This window comes from Vicugna pacos, chromosome 29 (genome assembly GCF_048564905.1).
Source record: "Vicugna pacos chromosome 29, VicPac4, whole genome shotgun sequence".
Classification (NCBI taxonomy): Eukaryota; Metazoa; Chordata; class Mammalia; order Artiodactyla; family Camelidae; genus Vicugna; species Vicugna pacos.
The window spans coordinates 13,724,264-13,737,927 of NC_133015.1; the positions used below are offsets into that span (position 1 = coordinate 13,724,264).

Genomic DNA, 13,664 nt, shown 5'->3' on the forward strand with positions numbered 1-13,664 from the left:
GAGGCATCCAGGCTTTTCCTCTATGCTCAGACTAGATCACGGAGTCGACTGGGTGTTGAATTTGGCCAGTAGAGCCCCAGGACATCTTTCATTCCCTTTTCTCTTTATGAGAGATCTTTCACTTGAGATAGAAAGTGAGCTAGCAAGATGGCCTTCCATGGTGTACTAATGATAGACAGGTAGCCTTCCATTGGGTACAACTAGTGGAAAGATGGCCTTCCACTATGTACTGTGCCAACACCCCTCCCTCCACTTCGGGAGAGGTACCAAATAGTTGACCCAGGAGTGGGTAAATAAAGGGTTTGGTCTTTGGAGGTAAATGCACAGGTGGGTAATTAATCCAGTTCCCTGCTTTGACGTGCTGGGTGTTGGGGATGGGTGTATGGATGGGTAACTGCCACCAGACTTCTGGCACCCTGTCATATAGGGCTACTTTTGGTACCAAGACATCTGCCTGTACTGCTCTATAAATCTCCCCAAACAAACTTCATCTCACTGATCCTTCCATTGGTGTGCACCTCCCCTCCCAGCCTATACCGAGACCAGCCTCCTTGGACCTTCTTCTGTTCCTTCTCTAGGAACCACTCCTTGGTTTAAATGAAGTCCCTTTGCAGTTCACCTCTAAGTACCCTCTAGATCTATATAGTTTTATGAATTATGTCCGCAATATGTATGTAGGCAGGTAGCTAGATAGGCATGAATCGATGAACCTGTGTTTGCTTGAGCCTGTTTCTTAGGGTATTGGAACAAATATTCAAGACCTAAAATTTGATAAATCATTTTTTAAAAAGTTGGTTGAATGGTAGCACCACCACTTACCTGCCTATCTAATTTTAGCTCAGAGTTTACATGTCTTCAAAAATTGTCGTGTATCAATAATATTCATTCATTCATTCATTCAAAATACTTAATGAGCACCATATGTGGCCAGAACTAGAGAGTGAGGCATGGTCCTAGCTCTTATGGAGCTACAATCCAGTCAGGGAGACAGGGAGAGAAGTAATTACAGTCCCATTGGATAAGTGCTATAATGGAGGCACAGGCTTATGTATAAACCATGAAAGATCAAGTCCAACAAGGGAATTAAGGGCTTCCCAGAGCCAGGCTCCCAAGTATCAGTAGATCCAGTCATGGCGTATATTTCATGGTTTGGGTTGACATGGAGAAATCTGGAAACAACTATGCTGATTTGGCAAGCAGGGGGGGATTTGTAAATAAAGTCCGTGGGTCTCTGTGCTTTTCTGATTTGGGGATGGTAGTGGAAACATCTACCTGAACTAGATGCGGGCTGATTCTTTTGGCTTTCTCAGCGGTCTCAGTCTTTTCTTTTTAGCCCCGGAAACAATAACACGCATAGTATTCAGTGCAGAAGAGTTTCATCTTCAGAAGACATAAAATGACGAGTGAAATACCTTCCGTGCTCGTGTAACTTGACCGTTCTTAATGCCTTAAACTGTTCAGTAAGTCCAATAGGGAAACACGGAAAAGAAACACATGGGAAATAATCCTGGAATATCAAGTATACAGACTTTGATTGGAACATGCTCTCAGGACAGGTATGGAGAGGACAGGAATTTAGGGGAAATCAGAGGGGGCTTTGTCCTGGGCCTGCCCCATTCTGTGAGGAATGAGGCTGGACTTTGTCTCGCCACATATAGGTGCACTGTGGGCAATTTATGTGAAAGCACTTTGTAAAGTGTAAAAGTTTTAGCAGTGTGAGGCAGGGTTATTATCATTATTTTAAAATGCTACTTTATCGCCTGGAAAAGTTAACACGCCTCCAGAGAGTAATGTAAGCATTGAAACAAATCTAGTTTCTGTAATATCTCTTCCCTCATTATGTAAGAAATCCTCTCAAAGCAATGCTGGTGGATTTTAAGATTCAGTACTGAAATTTTGTGCAGTTCAAAATAGAGTGGTCTGTTGTGTTTTCTTGGGCTAGCAGATCATAAATACATCCATATGATTTTTATTTACTGCTCACTGGAAATTATGAAATTGTTTCTTGTTGAAACTACAAAAATATTTCGCTTTAATAAGGATTCTCCAGATTTTAGGAGCAATTTATGAGTCTTATGTTATCCAAGAAGCATCACATCTGTGTTGACAGCGGATGAGGCGTATGTTTTCCAGCATTGATAACTGTGAGCAAAACAATCATGAATAGGAATTACTCCGGCATTTCAGAATTACGTCGCAAAGGATTCAAGCTTGGAATGTTGCACCTGAAAATTATGTGTGTAAATGCATGCGTTCATTAAATTATAAACCTAAATATAAGATGTCATCCAGCTGAAACCTCCCATTTCACAGATAATAAAACTGAGTCTCAGGGAGCCTAAATTATTTGCCAGAGTTCATTCAATAAGGTAGTGGTGGAGTCAGAACCTGAATTCAGACCTCTTGACTTCCTCTGTGGTTTTCCTACCAGGTTAACCTGCAGAAGTTCAAGTACAAAAAGTAATACTGACGGGCAGCTAGGTGAATAATAATATTATTATTCTTTTATGAAGATAGCTGAACATAGAATATATTTCCAAACACTATATTGATTGTCCATATCTTGAAGCAAACTCCCATTCTTCTTGAAAGTGTTGAGTCTCTGAAGGTTCAAAATTGATCAACCGTGAAGCTGTGACCTAATGTAAACTTCCTAAGAAATAGCATAATAATATCCTTGCCCTGAGGGCAAAACACTCAGCTCTAGCTTCTTCCCTTTTATCCTTGCTCTGACTACAATCATATTTCTTCGTGAGTATTTCCTCTTTGCATTGTGGTACAGCTGACGTTGATAGATAGCATGGAGAAACTGAATTCAAAAAGAAAAAAAGAAAAGAAAAAAAAAACGCTTATTCATACTGTTGGCTCAGAAATGATGTGTGTGGAAAGCTCTCTAGCTGCCCTCTTCATTCTTTTTTTTTTTCCCCCTCCTTGGGCTGCAGCTGCTAACAGCAGACACACTGAGCTATAATTTGGCCACATTTGGCTCGTGTAAATTGTGATAAACAGTGAGCCCATAATATTTATTTTAAAGATTCATTCAGTGAAGGTAAGTATTCTTGACTTGTGTATACACGCTAGTGAATGGAAAGCTGCAGATATAAAAAAATAAGCTCGTAATTTCACGCCACACAATTAATATAGCTGCTCGATGCTCTATTCTTCACAGGTGCAGAGGAGTTGGAACCCTTTGAAGAAGTGTGTAGCTAATAGCCCATATATAATTCGGAAGAAGAAATCTTCAATGGAAGACCCTCGGGGGATAAACGGACAGTCTGTAAGTAAACAGAATGTCAGTCCTAAGGCAAGAGTTATTACTTTTAAAATCGTAATTACTATTTTTGTTGTAACTTGAGTGTCTGGAAATTCCTCAAAAGCTCTGTACCAACTTTTAATGATTTTCAAAGTTATGAATTAAGTAGGACACAATTTCATCAGCCTAACCTAATTTATATCTTTCTTAAAGGCATCAGTTATCAAAAGTAGAGGTCTAGAGGAAAAAGCTAACCTTTAATATTACTTAATTATGCCAACATGCATAACGTAATTTTCAGACTTAGATTTTCCTTTGCCTTAGGGAAAACATAGATTTGTCTCATGACACTTGAAATGAATGCCTAAGTTTGGATTGTTTTGTATGTGTTTGTTATTTATGGGAACACTTGTGTGGGTGTGCGTGTCTTTAAAATGTGTGGTTTAGTGTGGTAGTTTTCACAGTTTGACAAACTCTTGAGTGGGCTTTAAATTAAGGAGAACCTTAGGTCTCTTGGGTTTTATTTTGTTTGTTTATCTTCTGAGCAGAAGAGAAAGGGCTCAGACATTTTCCTCAGGTTTGTGTCCTTTGGCTCATAAATGAATATTCCCAATTAGAGGTAATCTTATAAATAACCTTTGAGTTATTTAGAACTTGAAAAAGTCAGTGGATTTTAATGTTAAAAAAAAAAGCCTATTTCAGTAAGTTAGAGTTGTTTTCTTGGAAAATTTCCATAGCAATATTTGGGGTGGCCTTATATAGCTTTGCCTTGTAAATTCTCTGATCAGTTATGGCACTTTTAGACGTGTGGTTTTGTAGCTCAGCTTTGTTCGCCATGGAATTATTACAAACCCGAAGTGTGATCTTTAGTAATGCTGTTGTGGTTCCTGTAAATGTGTGTTTTACAAGACCTACTGGTTGTTATGCAATAAGCAGTAACTGCTAATGGATTAGAATTTTAATAACACAGGGTCAAATGCTATCAGGGTACTTTGGCAGTCACACTGTATGCAATTACCAAGTGTATTTTATGGATCTCCCAAATCATCTTGTGAGGTAATTCACAGAAAGCACTTCGAGAACATTCTGTACGGTGTAGCTTTCACCCTAAACAGGAAAAGCACCCTTAACACATTTAATTTGTGTTCTTTTAAACTCCTGTCCTGGGCCTGTGATCTTTGATTTTCTTATGATATGAAAGATGGTTTTGTAGTGCATATAAAATAAATGAAAAATAAACTCACGGATAACCACTTACTTACTTACCTAAAAGTAACTTTGTCCCTTAGATTGATGCAGGTTAAAGTGTCAGAGAATCACTAACAAATTGAACAGTATCTGCAAATAAATGCTACAGAATTTCTTCCGAGATTTTATATTCTGCCAATTCTCATTTAAGACAAGAAATTAAGGTGTGAGACATATTAAAAAAAAACAGGTAAAGAATATAATAATTGAATTTTTTTTTCTGCCTATCCTAACACAAAGAGGTGTTTAATGGGCTAGCTCATCATGTACCATTTTGAGGGGTTTTGTTCCGTGAAGAGTGAAGTAGTTTTATCCTTCAAAGATACCCGGCTGTCTCAGAAGTGGAAGACTAGGGAGGGCTGTTTCTCAAGGGCAGACAGCATGTAGCATCAGAGAAGCCGTTTCCGGGCAGTTTGGCCCCTGCCCACTCAACCGCGAAGGGCACGCAGTTGTTTCAGAGGCCCCTGTGCGGGGTGGGCTCCTCCAGGCTCACCTGCTTTGGCTCTCAGGTTTCCCGTTTCCTGAGGAAGGTGGGGACATGGGCTTAAGATGGGAAGAGGACCTAGAACTTAGCTGAAAGCAATAAAGTAACAGGAAAATAAAGGAGTAGAGGGAGACCTGGTACCCGAAGTGCTTGCACTTCCAAACGTGAATGACGCTGTCCTTTGCTCACAAAGTTTTTCTTAGAGAAAGTCAACATCTTCAGAGTAAACACAAGAGTGTATTGTACCCCCAGTAGTCCCCGGATGTAGCCCCTGGACCGCAGTGGAGTTTTGGAAATGTGCCTTTCATGTGACAAGAGACACTGGCAAGAGACCACTGGCAGAGGTGAGGTAGCTTCTCATTTTGAGCCTAAGGACGTGTGGCACTGGGCCAAACATTGAAATGAGAAATTCCGCCTTTCTTATTCTGGAATTTTCTGTGTGTTTTCCAAATCTTGGAAGAAGTAGCTCATGTGGTTTTGCAGGTCTTGTTGACTCTTCCAATTGCCTCTGAGGACAAAAAGGAGAGGAGGACGTTGGTGGGGCTTTACATCACTTTAGTGTTAATTCTGGCCCCTCCACTATCCCCTCTGGAGGAGCCCCATTTGGACGAGCCCAGCTCCACTGTCTCTTGGGGGTCCTCTCAGGGTAAAGGCCTCTGAAACTCAAACATCAAAAGGCCAAGCTATGGCTGCATCTCTCAAGTTCTTTAGTTTACGAGGATTTCTAAAGGGAAACTATGTCAAGATAAGAAAAGCACCTACTAGTGCTTAAAAAAAAAGCAAATTTAAAAAAAAATCACTGTATTTTCCTAAAGAAGCTGTGATCCCTATAGTTAAAAACCCTGCGTGCTGTAAACCTAAACCTTGTGTCTGATTTAGATAGAGTCCTGGCATCTGAAAACTACATTTTAGATTCAGAGTCAGAAGACAAACTAGTATGTACCGAGTAGATGAACAACAAGGTCCCACTGTGTAGCACAGGGAGCTATATCAATGGCTTGCAGTAACCTGTAATGAAAAAGAATATGTCTGTCTGTCTGTCTGTCTGTCTGTCTGTCTGTCTGTCTATCTCTGAATCACTATGCTGTACACCAGAAACTAATGTAACATTGTAAATCTCTGTAAAACAGAGACAGTATTTATCTTCTATTATTTAAAATTATAATTTTGTAGGGGCTAGACTATAGCTCAAGAGGTAGAGCACATGCTTAGCAGACACAAGGTCCTGGGTTCAATCCCCAGCACCTCCTCTAAAAATAAATAAGTAAATCCTCCCTGCAAAAAAATTTAAAATAAAATAAAGTTATAATTTTGTAGGTCAAGTGGGGTCGTGCATTTAAAAATTCTTTGATAACTGAAAAGTGCAGTATAATTCTAATGCACTTTTATTGTAAATATCATCAGAAAAATGTCGGTCATGGATAAAAAATTATCTGGCCACCTTCAAGTCCACAATAAAAATTTTTAAATGCAACCAGTATACCAGTGCCAGGTGTTATAAATTCTGACAGTACATGTGTTTGGTTATGTTATCAGCTGTGGAGGGAATCAGGTCTCCCAAAACTCTAAAAGGAGCATTTTATTATAAATGGTAGATGGTTAACTTCCTTTTATTAACAAAACTTCAGATGGTAATATTTTAGAGCTTTTTCGAATAATTGTATTTTAGGGCTCTGTTGTATTCTCATAACTATATGGTAAAATTGAAATGCTAACAGCTGTTATTGCAAGAAAACCATGAACTAAAATATGTATATATCTTATTGCTATACTTGGACATTCTAAAAATGAAAAGTGACTTTGACCAAAATGTAAAAATTAACTACGTATTTATTAACGGAGAGAAGGACACTATTTAGCAGAATATTTTACTGAAAGTAGTTATACAGGTACAGTACATCCACATAAGTCAAATTAACTGGGAAATTATAAATTAAATCAGGATTCCATTCATTCAGCTTTACCAAGAATGAGATACTTTATATAAGCGAATTTTTTAGGTAAATGAAAAAATATAGAATTCAGTAGTTTTCAGTTTCCTTTTTTAAAGCAGGAGCCTGTGTTAGTTCCATCAGGCTGCTGTAACGAAGCACAATAAACTGGGTGGCTTAAAACAACAGAAATTTATTGTCTCACAGTTCTGGACACTAGAAGTCCAAAGACAAGTTGTTGACAAGGCTTCCTCTGAAAGTTGTGGCAGAAGTTTTCCTTGCTTCTTCTCAGCTTCTGGACATCTAGAACAATCCTTGGCACTTCTTGGCGTGCAGCTACGGCACTTTGATCTCTGCCATGTTGTCACTTGGCATTCTCCTCTTACATCTGTCTTTTCTCCTCTTCTTATAAGGACATTAGTTATATTGGATTAAGGACCAACCTAATGACCTCATCTTAACTTGATAACATCTGCAAAGATCCTTGTTTCAAATAAGGTCACATTCACAGATACCGGGGATTAGGACTTCAATGTATCTTTTTCGGGCCGATACCATCCAACCTGTAACAAAGCCTGATGAGAATATGTGGCTTCAAACCTTATCTATTTGCTTACCCATCCCACCTCCCTCTGTCTCAGCACTTGGAATAACTCCAGTTTACTTGGTGGCAAATAATGCAACTCACCATGAGCTGGCTTAAGCAAACAAAAGGAAAGTCTTAAGAAAAAAGGTATCCGGGGAATTCAGGGAGATTTCTTTCTATTTTTCTCTGCACATTTTCTTCTGTCCTCCTTTTCTTTATAGACTGGCTTTTGTACTCCCCTTGTACAGCGCTGGCTGCCTGCCGACCACGGGTTACGTGTTACTGATCCATCTACCGTGCAGAAAGAAAGACTGCTCTTGGTCTGGTGTGAGTCACAATTCTGTGGCTGATGGAGCCAGGAGCTGCAGCAGAAACATGGCGGTGCCCAGAGTAGGGACTGGGTGGACCACCCAATAGGTGCCTCCCATGAACCTTCAAGAAACCCCCAGGTGTACCGATGGAGGCACCAGTTTGAAACCACCATTCTAGTCCTATCTCATGATCTTACAGATGGGGAGGTTTAGCCTTTGACGTACCATCACCTACATGCTAATCATCTTGATGGAAAAACCTACAGGTGAAAATATACACAATTCTTTCCTGATGACTTAAGGTCTTTTTACAACTGTCAGTTACAAGCTGCATCCCTAATAAGCTAGTTTCTCTTCTCTCCCTTGATCTGACAGTAGCAATGCTTTGCATTTTCAGCTCCAGGCAGTAAAGAGCTGGGGCTAAACTGGCTATGATGGGATAGATGCTCATGTGAAAAGACAGGCAATTGGGCATCGTGAAGAAAGCCTTGACTTGGAATGAGAATACCTGATTTTGAGTCACATCTTCCTAACCATGGGACCTTGGGGAAGTTATTTCAACTTCTAAGCCTCAACTTTGTTTTTATAGAGATAGTAAGACCTACATTGCTGGGTCTCTGTGATGTAGAAATAGGATATCATATGCCAAAGCACTTTGTAAACTGTAGAGCGATATATATGGCCATTAGTGCCAAGCCTTGTGGGACATAGTTTTGGAAAACGCAGGGCACTTGGAATCAGACATATCTGCTCTGGTCTGTGCCCTGCACTTGGGCAAGTTTTTAAACCTCTCTCATCCTCAGTTCTTCCTCAATTGTAAAGAAGAGGTAATAATACCTTCTTGATTGGAATAATACCTTCTGATTGGAAAGAACATATGAAAGTCAGCTTGTGAATGAGAACACAGTTTCTAGAGCCTGACCCCCTGCGTTCAGATTTGAGCTGCAATACTCAGTGGCCGCGTGACGCTGGGCATGTGTGTAAGCCTCCCTGGGGCGCCTTTCCTCGTCTGTAGACAGGGATGATGGTAATAAGTTACATCACACGGCTGGTGTGAAGATGGAATGAAATTATATATGGGAGAGTGCTCAGACTGGTGCCTCACATACAGGAAATGCTATCTCTGTGTTTGCCATTGTTACTAATATTATCTCAAACATGCCAGGCACACATATAGTAAGTGCTTAAAAAACACTGGTGGCTATTTAATTAAGATGGATCTAACTGGGGCGATGAGATACTACCTCTTAATTGAATTCTATTAGACACACATTTACAGGGTTAAGGGGAGATGGTGTGGGATGTCAGACCATGCTGGAAGGAATAAAGCAACATTTCCCTTTGCATGGGCAAGGCTGGTTTGCCCCTTAAAAGAGCTCAGGTTGGAATATGGTCTGAGAGTTTGGAAGAGACTGGCTGTCAAAGTTCAAAGTGGGTACCAGGTTGTATTACCGGTTGGGTATTTTAGGTGAAGAATAAAACCTAGACAGGAAAATTAATCCAGAGCCAGGACAGTGACTTGTTTATATTTCTAGGGCCAAACACAATGTCAAGCCCTTTGCATGCACTCTGTAAACGTTTGTTTATCTGAGCTGACCGGGATCTTGTGTCCTGGGACAGCTCAATTGGTCCATATGCACCAAACAATTACAGTGTGACAGGGATGAAAATTGCTTGTGGCTGATGCTGTAAAGAAAGCAAAGAGGGGCTCTAACCACTGAGACTCACTGCCTCTGACCTGGCACCTATGTGTGGGGCGCTGACAGCACAGTGACCATGGTGCTCAGAAGTGGATGTATATGAGCAGTTACCAATCATGCCATTTGCATCTCTCTGAGGAAAAGGCACAGACTTTGGGACCTTTTTTTTCTTTGGAGGTAAGTGCAGCTTACTTAAAAGAAAAAAAACCCCAACACTTTCTGGTTTACAACTCTTTTATAGATGAAAAGTCACCGAAAGTGTGAGCTCAAATAAGAAATCCATTTCAGTATAGCAAAAACACAATAAAGGACCAGAGAGTAGATCCTTTGGACTTTGTCGGTTAGAAGATCTCTATGGCATGCACTCAGCTCTGCAGTTGTGTCGTGAAAGTATTGGCAATACAGAACAGAGCCCCGGGGTGATATTAATGTGCTTCAGTAGATGGAGGATCCCTGCCTGTGTTCTCTTGTTAGCACTCACAGGTGAGCCTACCATTGCACTCCCACCCTCTTCAAGGTTTCCCATTTTGTTTCCATCAGGGTAGCTCTGTCATCCTGGATTTGACTTATTTCTTCTCTCTGAGTCTCATTTTCTTCATTTATAAGATGGAGAATTGAGGAGATGATCTCTTCTGGTTCTAACCAAGTATGATTCTATTAATGTTCATTTTATACTGGATAATTGAAGTTTGTAAAGTTTATGCATTGCAAAATAAATGTGTGCTGGTTGCCAGGGGTTGGGCAGGAGGACTCATTGGGAAACAGAGCATCTTTCTGAAGTGCTCAGTTTGAGGATCCTATTCCACAGTTCCAGGATTGCCTTTGACCCTAATATGATGCAGCTTCACATTTCTAAGGTCTCCTTTTTTTTTGTGACCTTCTTTATCCTTCAGTCAATTAATATGATTATTGTAGAGCCCATAGAATACTTTTATATTGGCACTGATATTGTGATAAGGGTTCTTTGATGTCTTCATTTCTGTACATGTGTTATTTTACTTATATGTAATATTATATACAAACGTTCCTATGATTAATTTTAAAAGGTGCTTGGAATATCTTAAAGAAGCACTTCTACATTTTATATCCACTTCCTGTGTTTGTAGCGAGTTGAAAATATGGTTATAAATTCTTGGATACTTCTCCCTTTCATACATGGAGCTTCTTGACGAGGAACCCCTTGAGATGAATTCCTCCCCTTGGGTATGGTCTAGACTTAGTGACTCATTTCCAATAAGTGGAAACAAGGGAGAAGTGAGGTGTCAGTGTGGATACTAGGTCATGAAAGCCACTGTGGCTTCCTTCTTGCTCTCCCTTGGTCTCTCACTCTGGGGAAGCCAGCTGCCATGTTGTGAGGGCACTCAGACAGCCGTGTGGAGAGGTAGACTCTGAAGCCTTCTTCTTCCTTTCTCCATGTGAGGGAGCCTTCTCAGAAGTGAGTCCTGCAGCCACAGTCCAGCCTTCAGATGATGCAAATAACTGAGGTGCATCCTATCCCAGATTTCTGATTCTCAGAAATTGTGCAAGATAATAAATGTGTGTTATTTTAAGATGCTAAGTTTTGGGGCATTTTGTTACACAGCTGTAGATAACTAATACAGTAATCTTATCAACTATTTTTGCATTAAAATTATCTTTACTCAGTATTTATATAAACATATAAATATAATTAATAAAACTATTTTTTCCTATTGCATTTCATGTAGAATCAATCACAGGGTGTTTTCTCTCTTTTGCAAACTGGGTGCATCCAGATGTCAGTTTATTTCTCTTTATCTGCTTCCTCAGACAGAAGTTTTTTTTCCTCACACAATAAATGCTTTAAACTGCTAATTAACATATATTTTATTCTCTCTTATATTGTCCACACTTGCTTACAAATCTGCTTACCTTCCAGACTGTGAGCTGTCTGAGGGCAGAGGATATGACAGGAATAATCACCCTCCTCTAGCATTCAGCCCTCTCTACTTTGTACACTATAGATGCAAAAAATGTTTTGGTTGCATGAATGAATGAATGAATAAGCACAGTTGCCTGGAGCAGAGGTTTTGTAAACAGAGAGAAATCTGCACATGTGCTAGTTTGGCAGCTTTTGCTCCACGTGGTTCCTGGGAACCAGGCACCTTTGGAAACAGACCAGAATCGAGCTCAGAGCTTTCCTTGCTCCATCAGTTTTCATCAAGGTAAAGGAACACTGAAAGCAAACATCACTGCTGTGAAACCTCATTAATTGGGCCTCCATTAATGGAAAATTTCTGATAATTTAAGCAGAGGATGAAGTTAATTCTTACATATGTCCTTTTAGGAAAACAGGATTATAAAAGAAAATAACAATATAGATTAATTTTAACTGCAGGAAATATAGGAAAGTAGGCAAAATAAGCTGAATATCATATACAAAAATTTCATAGGCTTTTTGCAAATAAATGTTATTCATTGAAGAAATTTTTCCAAGTGCTCTACTAGGTTAGACTAGATCAATTAATGTTTATATTTCAGAGGAATTCTTGAAATTTCTTTGAGAGGTCTCCCAAATTCAAATTGAACAGAAATCAGACTAACAGTCTCTTTTTAAAAAAATCTTTGATTCCTGCAATGCTGACATCTCGCATCAATAAAGTGATAACTGAGCTTGTGTTCTTACTAGTTCAAGTCAGAGGATACCCGTGGGGTACAGGAGGGAGCATGGGCTTGGCAGGCAGCCGGAAGCTTGTGTTGGAGTTCCAGCTCAGCCACTGGCTGGAGTGTGTGCAAATCTCTGATCATTTCTGAGCCACGGTCTTCATCTCTAAAACAAGATAATATTTCACTCCTGGGTATCTCAGAATTGTTGTGAGGGTCAAAAGGAGAACATGCGTGTCTTTATTAAGCAACACATGTACACATGGTGTGTGTTTATCAAAAACAACAAATGCATCTCTCTTCTTCCAAATTGTATTAAAAAAATTCCTGGGTCCTTTTCAATAGTTTTCCCTTTTTTTGTAAAAGAAAGGAAAAAAGTTTTTTTTTAATTACTGATTTTATTTCATTTTGAAATATGGTGTTCATAATTCAAAGGGACACGAGATAATTGCTATTTGGCTGTTCAAATATTGAAATAGATGACTGTTCATTCACTAGTTCTTGTTTTTACTTAAATCATGTGTGGACTAAAAATTCCTTTGAAGAATCCTAAAATTTATGGAAATTTATTTTGATCTCTAGAAATTCTCAATTTTTTTTATTATATCAAACATCATTTGGTAAGGCATATAGGATATGTTCATTTCTCTCTTTAATGAAGCTGTTGTATTTCTTTTAAAGGATAACCATCTAAGATGTTTTTCAAGAATAGAATTGTATGCTTTGAGTAACCAAATATTCACCTCAACACCAGTCATGTTTTACAAGGAGAAAAAAAAATACCTACTGGATTATTTATCATTAAAATGATTTATTTAAAATTGCATTTCTAATTTCTACTAAAAAAAAGAAATAGATTTTCTTGGCATAAGAAACAATGACCAAATACATGTTTCACTTTTTTTACCCTCAGTGTTTACAGTAGTGATTTTTAGTGCTTTGTCCATCCAAGCTTCTCTGAAACATTAAAAAAAAACAAACATACATTTACCTGACCTTATGTGGTAGGCTGGGAGGGTTAACTTCAAAAACTGGGTTCAAAAATACTTTGTGTTCAAGTATGTGAAATTATATGCCCTGAAAAATGTTGATTAGCTATGCCTGTGTCTAACCACTTGTGTTCTCAAAATAGGAAACTGTTGGTGGTGAAGTGGAACTTAAGCAACTTAAAATAATTTCATCCATAAAGCTGACTTTGATTCAAATTCATTTGTTAAAAAGTTCACATTATGGGGAAGGGTATAGCTCAGTGGTAGAGTGCATGCTTAGCATGAACGGAGCCCTGGGTTTAATCCCTAGTACATTCATTGGTAAATAAATAAATAAATAAATAAATAAATAAATAAATAAATAAATAAATAAATAATAGTAAACCTAATTACCTCCCCTCCACCAAAAAACATTCACATTAGATCTTAGAAATCAGCTGTTTGCTCAGATTCCAAATCATCTGGGGGAAAAAAATAGACTTACCATTTACTGTGGACCAACACAAACAGATCTGTATTTTAACTTAATCAATTAGCATT

The 13,664-nt window shown here is 38.9% G+C and overlaps 1 protein-coding gene across 5 annotated transcripts in view; it reads left to right on the forward strand.

Moving 5' to 3' along the window:
* The window catches only part of EYA1 (EYA transcriptional coactivator and phosphatase 1), a 288,250-nt gene that overhangs the window by 7,357 nt on the left and 267,229 nt on the right, over window positions 1-13,664 (forward strand). For all 5 annotated transcript variants that reach the window (XM_072951809.1, XM_072951808.1, XM_072951810.1 and 2 more), the window contains exon 2: window positions 3,170-3,277. The gene's annotated coding sequence lies outside the window, so the exon portion shown is untranslated. The remainder of the gene's footprint in view (window positions 1-3,169; window positions 3,278-13,664) is intronic.